This window comes from Phoca vitulina, unplaced genomic scaffold (genome assembly GCF_004348235.1).
Source record: "Phoca vitulina isolate PV1807 unplaced genomic scaffold, GSC_HSeal_1.0 scaffold2, whole genome shotgun sequence".
NCBI lineage: Eukaryota > Metazoa > Chordata > Mammalia > Carnivora > Phocidae > Phoca > Phoca vitulina.
Genome location: NW_022589705.1, coordinates 40185 through 53266, shown reverse-complemented (window position 1 = coordinate 53266; position 13082 = coordinate 40185). Strand labels below are relative to the sequence as shown.

The 13082-nt window shown below is 41.8% G+C and overlaps 4 non-coding genes across 4 annotated transcripts; all 4 read left to right on the top strand.

The window, feature by feature from the left end:
- Positions 1-4321: 4321 nt before the first annotated feature.
- On the top strand, positions 4322-4393 carry TRNAE-CUC. Its single transcript has one exon. It is a non-coding gene; the product is annotated as a tRNA-Glu (tRNA).
- Positions 4394-6313: 1920 nt separating this feature from the next.
- Positions 6314-6385, top strand: TRNAG-UCC. Its single transcript has one exon. It is a non-coding gene; the product is annotated as a tRNA-Gly (tRNA).
- An 808-nt stretch (positions 6386-7193) lies between these two features.
- Positions 7194-7265, top strand: TRNAH-GUG. Its single transcript has one exon. It is a non-coding gene; the product is annotated as a tRNA-His (tRNA).
- A 905-nt stretch (positions 7266-8170) lies between these two features.
- TRNAK-CUU lies at positions 8171-8243 on the top strand. The gene has a single exon. It is a non-coding gene; the product is annotated as a tRNA-Lys (tRNA).
- Positions 8244-13082: the final 4839 nt, after the last annotated feature.

Below are 13082 nucleotides of genomic sequence, written 5' to 3'. Positions count from 1 at the left end.
ACCCATTACTCAGTCATTCCCCAACATCTGGCAATGACCAGGCCACTTTCTGTCTCTATGGATTTGCCTATTCTGGACATTTCATGTAAACGGAGTCATACAATATGTGATCTTTTGTGTCTGGCTTCTTTCTTTTAATATAATGTTTTCAAGGTTCATCCATATCGCAGCAAGTATCAGTACCTCATTCCTTGTTATGTCCAAACAATACACCATTGTATTTATATACTATAGGTGTTTATCTATGTATTTATTGATTGACATTTGACTTGTTTCTACTTTGGCTACTGTGAATAGCATGTTGCTATGAATGTGCATGTATAGGATTTCTTTTGAGTGTCTGTTTTCAGTTCTTTGGGGTATAAGGTACCTAAGAGTGGAATTACTGGGTCATATACTATGTTTAACTTTTTGAGGAACTGCCAAACTGTTTTCAACAGCAGCTGTACATTTTACATTCCCACCAGCAGTGTATAAAGGTTCCAATTTCTCCTCATCCCTCACCAATACTTGTTATTTTCCATAATTGTAGCCATCCCCAAAGTGTGAAATGGTATCTTATTGTGGTACTGACTTGCATTTCCCTAATGATCAATGACATTGAGCATCTTTTCATGTGCTTGCTGGTTGTTTTGAGTATCTTCTTTGGAGAAGTTCTATTCATTTGCTCATTTGAAAATTGGGTTGTTTGTCTTTTTTTGTTGAATTATATTTCCTTTCCTCTTGAAGGATATTTTCACTGGATATAGGAATCTAGGTTAAGAGTCTTTTCTTTCAGTGCTTGAAAAATTTTGTGCTCCTTCTTCTGGCCTCCATGGTTTCCGATGAGAAATCTGCTGTCGTTTCTTCCCCTACAAGTAAGGTGTCATTTTTCATTGCTTTCAAGACTTTTTCTTTGTTTTTAAGCTTTCAGTAGTTTGACTATGATGTGTCCTGGCATGAATTTGTTTGGGATTAACCCTCTTTGGGGTTTGCTCAGCTTCTTGAATGCATAAGTTTTATCCCTCTGCCAAATTTGGGCAGTTTCCAGCCACTATTTCTTTTAGTACTTTTTTCAGTCCTGTTCTTTTTTCTTCTCCTCCTGGAAATCCAATGATACAATAGAACTATTGTTATAATCCCACAAGTCCTTGAGACTCTGCTCTTTTTTTTTTCCATTTTATTTATCTGTTGTCCATGTTGAGTATTTTTTATTGTTCTATCTTCTAGTTCACGGATTCTTTCCACTCCCCCCTCCACTCTGCTGTTGAACCCATCCACTGAGATGTTTTGTTTTGTTTTGGTTTGGTTATTGTATTTTTTAGTTCTAAAATTTCCATTTAGTGTTTTTTTTTTTTTAGTTCTTCTTTACATCTTCTATTTCTTTGCTGAAACTTAAACTATTTTTTCATTTGTTTCATGCATGTTTGTAATTGCTTGTTGAAACATTTTTATGATGACTGCTTTAAAATCTTTGTCAGAGAATTCTAACATCTGTCATCTAGGTGTGGTCTGTTTTCATTCAGTTGAAGATCCTTCTCATTGGTATGATGAGTGCTATTTTTATTAAAACCTGGACATTTTGAACTCTGGATCTTATTTAAACCTTCTGTTTTAGGTGGCTTTCTCCGATACTCCTCTGGCAGCGGAAGTAGGGGCGAGTGTCTTGTTACAGCCAGGTAGGTGTAGGCTTCCAGTGTCCCCACTCAGCCTCCACTGACACCTGAGGGGTGGGGCTTCTCAATACTGCTCAGGTGACATCAGGAGTTTTCAGCTGCCCATTAGGCTTCTACTGACACCAACCTGGCTGGGAGAGGTAGGAAGGTCTTTTTACTCCTCCCCACATGGCCTTCACTGACAGTAGGGGATGGGGGTGGCCTTGTTATCACTGGGTGTTAGTGAAAGTGCTGACTCTTTACCACGTCTCCTCTGGAACGAATCCAGCAGAGAAGGGAAGGGATACCTCCTAAAAGGCCTGGTGAAGGTGGCAGTCTAGGCATCCCATTCAACCTTTACTAGTGTGTGTAGGAGTGAGCCACAGTTCTTTCTGTGGTGTTTGGCTGGAGTAGAGTGGTTATTATCTAGAAGTTTTTTATTTTGCTAGGCTGCCTCTTTCCTGGTCCTTTGGCTAGAAAGAACAGGCTTGCTTTTGTTTTGTTTTGTTTTTTCCTTTGGCTGTCCCCACTGGCATTTCCAGGTTGCTGGCTTCTTCCGCACCACATCTGGGATACATGAGACAAAAAGAAAACCCAGTGAAATCACCAATGTGTGGTTCCTTAGGTCCCGAGGCCCCTAGCTGGTCTGCCTTCTTTTCTCTTCAAGTCTCTTATGTTTGTTTTATGTGCAGTATCCAAGGTTTTTAGTTGTATTAGCAGGAGGAATAGGGAAAAGTACAACTACTCAATCTTCCCTGATCCATTTTCTTTTATTCACTTGTTTATTTAGTTTTCCATTTGATTGTGAGCTCTTTTTTTTTTTTTTAAAGTTTATTTATTTAATTAATCTCTACACCCAACGTGGAGCTCAAACTCACAATCCCAAGATCAAGAGTTGCATGCTCTTCTGACCAAGCCAGCCAGGTGCCCCCTGATTATGAACTCATTAAGTATATTTAGTGACTTCAATGCCTAGTCTGGCACATGATCTGCAAATGTATGAAAAAAGGAAAAAAGACGATAGAACATGGAGTGAAGTGAATGAATTGCACTCCTCCCCCATCCGCCCTTAGGTGTGTGATGCCAGAAGAGGAGGAGGCTTAATCCTGTCCTGAGGATGAGTCCTCTCCTGGTATTTTGATGTTGAGAAAGGTGGCTAGCTCCCAGAGCTCATACTCTCTTTCCTAGCTTCTCATGTGTTACCAAAAATTACCAGCAGATGACAGAATAATAGATGAAAATGGTCTGTTGACCAAAACATAAGGAGGTTGATTTCCTCTGATATACAGGAATAAATTCTACTACCCTACCCACCGAGGTACAATTCCAAAATGCTGCTCTGAAAGTTAGTTACTTTTTTTCAGCCTTGGGGTACAGGTTGCTCTTCAGTGGGAACAGAGTTGGAGTAAAAAGAAGTAGGCTCTATTAGTCTCCATAGTGACATGTGCCAACAGGATTACTGGTTTCTGTGAAAATAAATATCTAGCAGTTAGTTACTAATTTCTGGCATTTAAAACCACAGGAAGGGGGAGACTGGAGGTCGGGAGGATGAATACTTTTCTTAAACAATATTTTAACATTGCTACTTTAAAAGCAAAGCAAAACAGCAAAAAGCTGTCTTCTGTCAGGCCCTGCTGATATGCACACATCATTGGTGAGTCAATATTTAAATTCACTTTTCATTCATTATCAAAATATTTTCTGATGTGAATGTGGAGGGGGATCGCTTTTAAAAATTTCTGTTTGAACTCTTGGGCAGAGAGTTAATAACATTGTACTCATCTGACAAAAAAAAAAAAAAAAAAAAAGCCTGAAGGGAGGCTTTTGTTTGTTTCATTCTTGTTTTTCTCAATTTTTTATTTTAAAAAAATTTACAGAAAACTTGAAAGAATAAAATAATGAGCACTCAATTACCCTTCAGGTAGATTCATTGTCAATATTTTGTTACATTTGCTTTTCTCTCATATACAGTTAAAAAAAGTTAATTTGCATACATTGATGGTATGGTTTTAAAAGTTCCTTCAGTGGAAGCATGAACCCCATTTCTTTTTTCCTCCTTACTCCCACTCTCCTTTCTTCATATAAAAAAATTAAAAGCTCCGTACCCCTGCCCTTCTCTCAGTCTCCCACCAGAGAGTTAAGCTCAGGTCCCGCTAACCACCGAGGACCGGTAGGCCCAGTGACTTTCACTTGCCTGTAATATTTGTTTTGGCCAAGAGAATTTGGTCTGAGTTCGCAGACGAAAAAAACCTGCAGTAGGATCAGGATCTCCAAGCGTTAGTCACACGACGACCTCTGTATTTCTTAAGGAAAAGTTCCTGGTCAGTTGGGCAAAGCTCCAGCTGAAGATCTTTACTTTTCTCCTGATCACAGTTCAGGAAATCACTGCAACTACGTGAAGCCGAGAGTCTCTTTTCTGTCTCTCTGTCTCCTCCGGTTACTTGTCTCTGGTCTTGGGGACTGTGATCGTGTATTTATGATCATCCCTTAGCTCTGGGAGCCAGGCTTCGGGGTTCTCTAGCGGGTTTTCTAACTTCAAAAAAAAAAAACGCGAAAAAGTAATTTCGACCTGAGGAGGGCCCAGTTTTCAGGAATCTCAAAACCCAAGGCAGTTGCAATAATGTACAGAATTAAGTGGAAACACATACTCAGAATCATATAGCTTCTAGCAGTAAGCTTCTGCAGCCTCCCTGGTGGTCTAGTGGTTAGGATTCGGCGCTCTCACCGCCGCGGCCCGGGTTCGATTCCCGGTCAGGGAAAAGTGTTTTCTTTTCTCTTTTAACCATTAATGATTAACTTTGTTACTCCTAGTCAGTTCCCCTGTCCGCCAAAGCTGAAATACAGAAAATGCAGAAATATACAAAGTAAAAACTGTTCTACCACATGTTAACTGCTGACGTCCAGTTTTAAAAACAGAATTGGAATTACGCTATTCATACTATTTTATTTCCAGCTATTTTTAAAGTTAATATATTTCCAACACTTGCCAATGGAAATAAACGCTCTTCACTAACATGGTATTTTCTTTCATTTTAATTTAGTTTTTGAAAAGGTAAATATATTTACATGGTTTAGGATTCAAATATGCAAAAGCTATAACTGACAAACCTAATTTTTACCTCTGTCATCTAGTTTCCCTCTAATAAGGCCACCAATGTTATGTTTCATAACTATAATAATGTAAATATTTTATGTTAATGCAAGTACATGCATACATACTTATATATTTAAATATGCTCCCCCTTGCACAAATGATAGCAATCTATACATGTTTTATCTACACTTTGCCTTTTTCACTTAACAATATATTTTAGAAATATATTAGACAGATGATACATGAAGTTTAGACATGAAGAGTTTCCTCATTCTTCCTTATGACACATGGTATTCCATTGTATTGATGATATTCCATAATTAATTGAACCAACTTCCTTTTGATGGACACTTAGGTTATTTCTAGTCCTTTGCTATTACAAACAATGCCACCATAAATAATCTTGTACATACATCCATGTGTGTGGACTAAATGCCCAGGGATTGAAATACTGGTTCAAAAGGTGTGTGCATTTGTGGGTGGATATTGCCAGTATGCCTTCTATAGAGGTCGTGCCAATTTATACTCCCACCAGCAATGTACAATGTATATAGAATTAAAAAAAGAAAAACTCATGTGGGTTTTCATCAAAGTGGATTTAATCTAACCTATTTCTGGAATTTTAGTTTCTTCCCCCTAAAATTTTGGCTTCGCAGGTAACAGTTTTAACATCTGTGTAGGTATATCCTAGGTATTTCCTTAGGATAAATTTATGGAAGTAGAATTACTACCTCATACCATATACTAAATGAATTAAAGAATTAAATGCAAGAACTGAAATAACTAAGCTAAGAAAAATACACTAGTGGATAATTATCTTAATATTGGGTAGCAGGTTTTCCAAGATAAAAGCAAAGACAGAAATCATAAAGGATAAAACTGATGGATTAGACTACATAACAGAAAACTTCTGCTTATCTATAAAGAATGTTAAGAGTCAAATGACAAAGTGGTACAAATCAGTAATATTAATATAATACAAATAATTAATAGAAAAATAGACAAAGCATATGACTTAGTAATTCTCAAAACTAATGCAAATAATTGGTAAGTATGAAAAATGATCAACCTCAATAGTAATAGAATAAATGCAAATTAAGATAAGACTTTTTGTCCTGAACTTTCATGAAGATGAAAAGAATGACGACATCCCATTGACAGATGTAAGGTAATAGCAAAAATTGGTGTTATCTTTTCACACAGCAATTTGGCAATATGTATCCAAAGTTTTAAAATGCTTATTATGTCTTTTGATTTGCAACTTTACCTTAATGCATTTGCCCTATGAAAACACTCTGAAATGCCTAATAACTCCCTCAGGGGAGCCTTAACTCCGTAACTGGATTTCAGACGCCCCCTTCAAACAACAATAGAAAAAATTAGAATTGACTTTTTTAAAACCTGTGAATCAATAAGAAACTGCCACAGAATTTTTAATATAACCATAGTTGAAATCCCAGAGAGCTTCCTCCTTTGGCTTTGTGTTAGAAATCTCTCTTAATATGAATGTCAGATAAAGAATTGTGTGACCAGAACTGGACGAATTACTCCTCATGAGGAAACCGATCAGACACCCATAACATCTGCGTTGGTGGTATAGTGGTGAGCATAGCTGCCTTCCAAGCAGTTGACCCGGGTTCGATTCCCGGCCAACGCACTCTTCACTTTGACTTTTCCCCCGAAACTTTTAAGTAGTTCAATTCAATAAACCACTGGGGAAGGAAAGGTTTTGGAGACTATTAGTTCGGAGGGGAGTCTCTCCTAAAAGAGAGCCTTTAGGGTTTTTGTAGCTGCGACCTTGAGCCAACCTCGTCTGCTGGGTTCGGCCGCTGGCGTCGCACCAGTTTATGATATCTATCCTTTTGGGGGCTTTAGGGAAGTGTCTGAAATAGAGGCTGCTCGGATTTGATTTTCTAAATCCTCGGATGCGGCTCTGGTTTACTGAGAAATCAGAATAAGGAAGTCAGCCCAAGAGCCCGCAGTTGCCGGAGAGCGTCCTGTCACTTGGAACGGTGAGGAAAGCAAGAAGAAACGAAGAGGAGGGCGTCGACCAGCTCCGCTTCTCTTCCGGTTCCACCGCTCTGGGGACAGAAACCTCAATTCCAGGGTACAAGCTGGACATGTAAACAGGAAAATCCTCGAGCGGCCTCTCGCACCCCTGGGCGGGGCGGCTTGATTCTTTGGAAGGGAGAGAAGTGGCATGAGGCGGGGGCGACAGGGGATGGTCCCCGGCCGCAGCCCGCTGCCCAGCCGAAGGGCGACACTGGCGCCTGCACGCGGGACTTAGGAGCTCAGAACCAGATTCAAGGGTCAAAACTTCGAGGTTGTGGAGTGGAAACGTTTGTTTGGTATTCTGATTGATGCAGATCACTTGAACGGGGCAAATAAAACGGCAGCACGGGGTACGTACTCCTATTCCAAAGGGCATAAAATAAGGGCGCCATGCGTCGCCTAGCAGGTGGCGCGCCGTGATCGTATAGTGGTTAGTACTCTGCGTTGTGGCCGCAGCAACCTCGGTTCGAATCCGAGTCACGGCATGTGATGTCTCCGTGGTGGCTTTTTTTTTTTTTTTACATATGTATATATAAAACCTTTTAAAAGGGTTGAAAAAAGTTTAATTCTCTCTTCGTTCCAAGCAACCTTGCAGAAGTGCTATCCACGAATTGGGTGAATTGTTTCTGTTCAGCTCCTTCCGCCGCTCGCCCACCTAAAGCAAACAACCTAACGGGTTCTGGCAGGGACGCACTGCAGGGCGGTATGGCGAGCCTCGGAGCTGCCACTAAGGCTGCAGAGGTGAGAACCCTTTGCTTCGGACTCTGGAACTCAGCGCCTGTACCGGATCTTGGAGAAATGAAAGTTGGGAGAGTAGAGTGAAATCGCCTGGGGCTCTACTCCCATCTGACTTGAAATCTCGCTAGGACGTTTACACGTAATAAATAGGGTCTTTTACTTAAGCCACACAAAATTTTAGTATTTAAAAACAAATTCGTGCCCCCAGTGACGCGTCTCTCATCCCCACTTCCACCCACCACCCTGGTCGTCACGGTTTAGGAAGAGAAGGAAGCAGGGGCTGGAGCACCAAGGTCCCGAGAGAGCAAGTCCCCGTGCCCCACCTGCTCCCCCGGCTCTTTGCGCCTCTCATCCCCGTTCCCTCGCGCTCTTTCGCCTCCTCCTCAGGAGTCCGCATGCCAGACACCGGGCTGTCAAAATGATCCGGACCACGCGGACTTTGAGAAAACATGGAGGTTTTAGGACTCCTGATTCCCCGTCCTCTGGGAGGCCGCCTGGCCCCACGCAGTCCCCACCACTCTCTCGGAGCCTCGGTCCTGGTAGCAAAAAGCTACTATTCTGTTCACAAAATCCTAGACCCTGCGGTCTCTCACTGTCACTAGTGTGTATCTGGACCATACATCCTGTCTCTGAGACGCCTTGGCTCACCAGCGCCCGGCTAGCTCAGTCGGTAGAGCATGAGACTCTTAATCTCAGGGTCGTGGGTTCGAGCCCCACGTTGGGCGCACACGGTTGTTTTTCTATTTCTATTAAATCCTCTTTTGGCAGCCAACAATTGTGACTTATAATTAGCTATTGCGGCCACTGTTGTCTTTAACTTCGGTAACAACTTCCAAAATCTCCTCTATTCGCTCCAAATTGAACAAAAATGAGGAATCCGAACCGGGGATCCTGGTCGTTGAGACCAAGGGTCTCAAACCTACGGCGGGGGGGGGGGGGGGGGGGGGGAGGGGCCTCTCCGGGGGTGCGAAGGTGACAGGAGCCGGAGCAGCTCCCAGTCCTGACCCGCGGGGCTCCCCCTCCGTCCTACCACGACTCTTCTCCACGAAGAAGACGCCTTAGGACCGGACCGGATGGGAACACTCTCCTTCTCTTCTGCTTGGTGGGGGTAAATTTTGGATGAAGTTTTTTGAAGGGCTTTCTTAGCTAGTTAAAATGTTCTCCGCTAGGTGCCAAGGAGCACCTGTCTTTGCTCTTCAGGTTTTGAAGCGTTCATTAGCCGCAAAGGGCTGTAAAATACAACTCGTTTACTAAGATCCCGAAGCGGGGCGGGAAAAGGGGAATGCCCTGGAAAGGCATCTGGGGAGGCGGGGGAGAGATGCGGAAGAGCCGGAGGGGGGAAGGCGGGGGCGGGGAGGGGCGCAGGCGAGAGCTTGCAGGGGGGAGACCCCGTTGCAGCCTGCCGGAGGCTTGTTGGGGGCCCCCTGCAGCGCTGCGCCCGCGGGTGTTGAGATAGTTACTGATCCACTGGAGAACTTTGTTCTGCCCGGGAAAGCCTGAACTTGTTTGCGCTACATTTGTCCCTGCCAAGTCCCTTTCAGTGTTGGAATGGGTGGTCTGGCTTCAGTTGCTTTTCAAGGCGAGTGGAAGCCAAGTTTGGCACAGGTCAAGAGGCTTCTCCACAACGACGAGGAGGACATTTAACTCCTCATACAAGTCGTCCGCCTCCTTTCCCTAAGGATCCTTTAACAGTCCTGCTTTTTTTTAAGTTTGTAAATATGCTTCAGTCTCCCACCAACCGGCTCCGAGATGATCAATACATTAGGCCAGTTATTCTCAAAGTGTGGTGCCAGGACAAACTTGTGAGATATGCAGATTCTCAAGCCCCACCTCAGACCTGCGGAATCAGAAACCAGGGGTTGGCCCAACAACCTGTGACTTAAGCTCTGTAGGTGATTTAGGTGAACGTTCAAGTTCAGGAACTACTGCATCAGGGCAGCCTCCTTCCCTGTCAACCAAGATATACCATGTTCTTGGCTGGGAGACTCAACGTCACAAAGATAACATCTCTCCTTAAATCTGCTGTCTCAAGTTAACATGGTTTTTCTAAGATCAAAAAGAGCTTTTTAGAATTCGAACTGGACAATAGAATTCTGAAGTTTAAATGGAAGAGAAACAAGCAGAAATACTCAGGGAAATTCTTTTTTTAAAAGAAAGAGCAATAAGGAAGGACTAATTCTATGAAATAGTAATTATATTAATTAAAATAGTAAGATATCATGTATGAATCAACAGTAATAAATGGCACAAGAATTCAGAAATATACCAAAATACATAAGGAAATGTAATATATTAGAAAGAGGATCTTGAACCAATAATTCTAATGAACAGTTTTGAATAGGTAGGTGTCTAGGGAAAAATAATGGTCAGTGAATATCATGCCCTTTACATAAGGGTAAATTCCAAATCAAGCAAAGATTTAAATAGTAAAGAGGAACATAAAAGTTCTTGTAGACACATTAAACAATTATTTTATTATCTTGGTGTATATGTGAAAAAAGCTGTTCTATGACATAAACTCACAAGTCCTGAGAGAAAATATCAATGAATTTGACTACATAAATCGAATGATATCTGCCTAAGTGAAGTCCAAACACAAACAACAAATTTGGGGCAATATTTGCAACTCGCATTGCGTTAAAAATTCTCCATTTTAAGTTCATGCTTTGGTGGTTAGCATCCTTCTCATTGCCCTAATTGTGAACTCACACCCCAAAACAGCTGAAACCCCTTGATAACAAACCCAACTGCTGGACTCTAACTTCCCCTTCCTCTCTTCCCTTCTCCCTCACCCCTAACCTTCCGTTCCCACCTCTCTTGGTTTGCTTTCCGTGGGCCCCACCCAAGATCCAGTAAAGACTTTGGCCCACAGATCCTCCTGTCTCTACTCCCCACCTGTAAAACCGAGCACCCTGCTGGTTATGCCCCTCTGTGGCCCTCTGCTGCACAACATGACCCCCCTTTGGGACTGTGAGTATAATAAACTTCTTCCTTTCAAGCCTGCTTCTCTTCTCCTGTGGCTGCAGCAACTTCACCAAACCGTACCCAACATCTACATTCGTAGAACACATATATATACAAAACGCTAATTTCCCTAATATTTACAGAACTACAAACCAACAAGAAATAAGCCAACAACCCGATAAAAATAGCAAACATAAATAGAACAGAAAATATTCGTTTCTATTGCTCATAAAGATACTCAACATTCAAGATTGCTATTAATGAAAGCAATGCACTTTAAAACAACACTGAAATAACACTTTTGACCTATAAGAAATGCTAAAATTTTTTAAAGTTTAATATGTTGGAGAGGTTAAATATGAAAGGGTAAACTGGTCCAAGTTCTTCAGGATGCCCTTTTAACAACATCTATCAAAAATGTAAATAGGGGCACCTGGGTGGCTCAGTCATTAAGCGTCTGCCTTCGGCTCAGGTCATGATCCCGGAGTCCTGGGATCGAATCCCGGCGTCCTAGGATCGAGCCCCGCGTCGGGCTCCCTGTTCAGTGGGAAGCCTGCTTCTCCCTCTTCCACTCCCCCTGCTTGTGTTCCCTCTCTCGCTGTCTCTCTCTCTGTCAAATAAATGAATAAAATAAAAATAAATAAGTAAATCCTTCTAAAAAAAATGTAAATAAACTTTTTTTTTTACTTTTTAAAATCCACATTTAGAAATTTATCCCATTATTCCTACACATGTGTGAAATTAAACATATTCAAGGTTATTCATGGAGCATTTTTCATTAAGTAAACGACTGGAAACCTCTCTAAATGTCCACCATTTGGGGGAGTAACTAAATATACAACTACACAATGAAATATGGTTCAGCTACCTGTAAAAAAGAATGAGGAAGCTCCTGATATTCCAATATGGTGTGACTGAAAAGAAATGGTTTTAATATTTTGCAGCTCCTCCCACCAGGAGGTGGAGCTTATTTGTCCACCGGTCTGTATATAGGATTGGCTCTGTGACTTGCTTGGGCCAATGCTGGTGCCTTAGCAAACCTGAGGCAAGCGCAGGCTTGAAAAATGCTTGCACACTGGGGCTTAACTTGGAATCCTGAGACCATGATCTGAAGACCCTCAAGCTAGTCTGCTGGAGAGATCACAAGGAGAAAAAGATCCATCCCCGCTCTTCTAGTCAATTCAGCTGTGCCCCAGACAGGTGTTTGAGCCATCCTACACCAACCAGCCCCAAATGAGTTGGCCCAGAACAGAAAAACTTCCAACTCACAGAAGCCCTAAAAAATAATAAATTATTGTTATTTTAAGTCAATAAGTTTGAGATGGCTTGTTATATAGCAAAAGCTAACTTACATTCACTGAGACATAAATCAAGTGAAGATTCCAAAGGAACAGTCTTATAATGTGCAATCATTTGTATCAAAAGGGTAATGGTGGTTGCAAGAGATTGACAATTTTACTTGTATATACGTAAATATCTCTGGAGTGATACACAAGAAATCCAAATTCCCCTATTGAAAGGGCCCATTAAGTGCCCAGTATAGTGGATAAAAATAGATGAAACAGTTTCAAAACAGTAGGGACAAAGAGGAGAGATCCTGTAAGCTTTTGGGAAGGGAGGTGAGAGAACAGTTTAATGTAAATAGTCAAGAATCAGAATGGCATCTGCCTTCTCTACAGTGCCGATGCGCTCCATTATATAACCATCAGGAACAAACCTGTGATCAAACAAAGTTGGATTTTTGGCTTATTGCAACAAGAGAGACAACATATACCGTGGGGAACTGTGGGGGCAATTCTACCTTTGGAAATCTTAATAATTTTTATTCAAAAAGTGGGAGGAGTGGAACAGGCCCAAATATGAAATTGGTAAAGAAGCAACAGTTACTACTAGTGGTTGGGAAAGGAACAGGAAGTTTGGTCATTTTTTGTGGTTTGGACTGTGTTCCGTTCATGCTCAGACATGATCATTGTAGGAATGCTGGCCATACTGACTCCATTTTTGGCCAGCATTTTGACTTGTCCACTTGGTGCTCATTCTAGTGTTATGTTCTTCAGAAGCTGCCCTCCACCCCAAAGATTACTGTACATGTCTTGTGATCACAGAGGAGACAAGAGCACCAAGAGTTAGTTCTGTTACGGCCTACAGCAGGTCCATTAAGATACAAACTTCGATAACATAGTTTTGGCCTCCTGATGCACAGATGGCACCAGGAAGTCTGTTAATGTTAGCTAGTAATCACATTTGCATGTACACTTGGATCTCACTGTTATGCTCTCCCTCAAGTCCCATCTCCTTATATGATCTGTGAGTGAAGGTCTGGATTTTTGTGGAGAATAGCTGAGCAGCTGACTGGATCATGGGCCAATCCTTCCCGCCAGTAAGTTACCCAATATAAAAACTCAGTGTCAACTGTTGTCTGATTTGTTTTTCCATCTCAAAGTGCCTTCTCAGTTCAGGGGATGCTTGACAGTTCTCTGCCTTCAAACAATCATGAAGTAGTTCTTTTTTTTTTTTTTTCCCCTTTGCTTCATCATGATTAGAGAGGGGTTTTGTCTGATGTTGGTGTTCTGAGAAATTTTTTAGTTTTAACTGGAGAA